The sequence below is a fragment of the Hippoglossus stenolepis genome, chromosome 2 (assembly GCF_022539355.2).
Source record: "Hippoglossus stenolepis isolate QCI-W04-F060 chromosome 2, HSTE1.2, whole genome shotgun sequence".
NCBI classification, from domain to species: domain Eukaryota; kingdom Metazoa; phylum Chordata; class Actinopteri; order Pleuronectiformes; family Pleuronectidae; genus Hippoglossus; species Hippoglossus stenolepis.
The window spans coordinates 1-3,347 of NC_061484.1; positions in this window are offsets into that span (position 1 = coordinate 1).

Here is a 3,347-nt window from a genome sequence, read left to right on the forward strand (position 1 = left end):
CAACCCCAGGTTTCTCTTCAGCACTGTAGCCAGGCTGACTGAGAGTCACACCTCCACCGAACCCAGTATTCCTCGATCCCTAAATAGCAATATCTTTATGAATTTCTTTAATGATAAAATTATAACCATTAGAAATCAAATCAACCATCTCCTGCCCTCAATTGGCACTAATACCCCATCAAGAATAGAAAACTCAGAAACGGCCAAGAATCCTACCAATTATTTAGACAGCTTCTCTCTGATCAGCCTCGATCAGCTGACCAAAATAATCTCATCTTCTAAACCAACAACTTGTATCTCAGACCCCATTCCTACAAAATTACTTAAAGAAATTCTGCCCTAATTGACAGTTCATTACTGAACACAATCAATCTGTCATTATCATCAGGATATGTACCACAGTCTTTTAAAATAGCTGTAATCAAACCCTCCTCAAAAACCCACCTTAGACCCAGAGGTTTTAGCCAATTATCGTCCGATATCTAATCTCCCCTTCCTGTCTAAAATCCTAGAAAAGTTGTAGCCAATCAGCTGTGTGAGTTTCTCCAGGAAAATAATATATATGAAGACTTTCAGTCAGGGTTTAGAGCCAATCACAGCACAGAGACAGCCTTGGCAAAGTCACTAATGATCTTCTAATAGCTTCAGATCAGGGGTTTGTGTCTGTCCTCGTTCTGTTAGATCTTAGTGCAGCATTTGACACAATTGACCATAATATTTTATTACAGAGACTAGAACAGTTAATTAGCATTAAAGGAACCGCCCTAAAATGGTTTAAATGCTATTTTTCAGACCGCTCCAAATGTGCAAATTAATGATGAGTCATCTGTGCGCACCAAAGTTAACCATGGTGTTCCACAAGGCTCTGTGCTCGGCCCAATTTTATTCTCATTATATATGCTTCCACTTGGAAACATTATCAGGACACACTCGGTAAATTTCCACTGCTATGCGGATGACACCCAGTTATACTTGTCAATAAAACCTGAACAAAGTAATCAAATAACTAAACTCCAAGCATGTCTCAAGGACATAAAAACCTGGATGACCCACAATTTTCTCTTATTAAACTCAGATAAAACAGAGGTTCTAATACTTGGCCCTAAACACCTTAGAGATACATTATCTAACGATATAGCTGCGCTAGACGACATTGCCCTTGCTTCCAATGAAACAGTCAGGAACTTGGGAGTGATCTTCGATCCTGATTTATCCTTTAATTCTCACTTAAAACAAATTTCTAGGACAGCCTTTTTTCACTTGCGTAATATCTCCAAAATCAGACATGTCCTTTCTCAAAAGGATGCAGAAAACTAATCCACGCCTTTGTTACATCCAGACTGGATTATTGTAATTCCTTATTATCAGGCTCCAGCAGTAAGTCGTTAAAGACTCTGCAGCTTGTCCCAAAATGCCGCAGCACGTGTCCTGACAAGAACCAAGAAAAGAGAGCACATTTCTCCAGTATTAGCTTCGCTACACTGGCTTCCGGTTAAATCTAGAATAGAATTTAAAATTCTCCTCCTCACCTTCAAGGCCCTTAACAATATGGCACCATTATATCTTAAAGAGCTGTTAGTACCTTACCAACCCACTAGAGCACTGCGCTCCCAGAATTCAGGCTTACTTGTCGTCCCTAAAGTCTCTAAAAGTAGAGTAGGAGCCAGAGCTTTCAGCTATCAAGCTCCTCTCCTGTGGAATCATCTCCCACTTTCAGTTCGGGAGGCAGACACCATCTGTACGTTTAAGAGTAGGCTTAAAACCTTCCTTTTTGATAACGCTTATAGTTAGAGCTGGTCCAGGCTTGTCCTAGACCTGCTCTTAGTTAGGCTGCTATAGGTTTAGGAATAGGGGGACACATGACACACGGAGCTTCTCTTTCCAGCTTCTCCTTCCTCTTCTCAATCTTTATCACATCAAAGTAATTCATATCCCATCAATACATGTTACTGACTTGACTTCTTCCCGAGTCCTTTGCCTTATTGTCCGCAGACCCAGGGCGCGGCTGTGGCCACATCATGGATTAGGATCTGTGGATCACGTATCAGAGGTCGTAATGGTGGATCCAGTATGGCGGACTCTGCATCGTGCTGGCTGATCGTGATAACAAAGGCAGATCCTTTATCGTGTTGGCATCAGATACTGGTAGTGGACCACGACCGAGGTGGCAGCTGATGGTGGATCCTAATGGCGGCAGTGGACAATAACTGTGGACTATAGTGGCATCCGATCTTGATGGTGGATCATGATCTTGCTGGCTGCTGACCATGGACTATGATTGCAGCAGGACTGCTCGATACATAGTATTTCTCCTCAGACACTTGACCATTAATGACATTAATCCACCAATTCACTGACCTTCAGTTATACTTCAAAATGTTTACCCCAATCTGCTGCTAAAACCTTTATCTTGATGTTCTCCTTTACACTTGACATCCATTGCACTTCTGTCCGTCCTGGGAGAGGGATCCCTCACATGTGGCTCTCTCTGAGGTTTCTACGTTCTTTTTTCCCTGTTAAAAGGGTTTTAAAGTAGTTTTTCCTTACTCTTGTTGAGGGTTAAGGGCAGAGGATGTCACACCATGTTAAAGCCCTATGAGACAAATTGTGATTTGTGAATATGGGCTATACAAATAAAATTTGATTGATTGATTGATTGATATACGTCAGTTGCCATGCACTAACAACCACAAGTCTGCAGAGCTGTTGATGCAGAGCTTCACAGCAGTTGCACAACATATCCTGCTGTATCCGCTGCACACAGCATCAGCACTTTCCACCACAGGCTGATGGTCTATCATCAGAAGTCATCTCATACACGGTGAGAGAAACTCAAGCTGATACGACCTCTTTTCCTCCCCTCAGTCTCTCATCGTCTCTCTGTCGGGGTTCTCCTAAGCACCGACTTGACTCTGTTGCAGTTTTTCATCATATTCTTGCAGACAGAGCAGAGGGCCAGACCCATAGAGACGAATGGGCAGACGCATTGGAGACAGAACAATCACAAATCGCTTGGAGGCAGGAAGAGGAGGAGGGAATTAAAGTTCACGTCCCTCCAACATCTGCAATAAACAAAAAGCTAAATAAAAGCAGATGCAGCTTGTTAACAAGGCACTGGTGTGTGTGTGTGTGTGTGTGTGTGTGTGTGTGTTTGTGCCTTACTTGTGTTTGTTATGTCTTTGGGACCTTTTTCAGCCACAAACAGTGACCTTGTCAGGACCAGTAGACTTCATCTTGGTAAGGCTGTCCACAATGAATTGAAGTCAATATAGTCTCCTAACAAGGACAGCCGTGCAAACTTGTGTGTGTGTTTGGACGTTGTTTATCCATCGAGCTCCTTTTGTTTG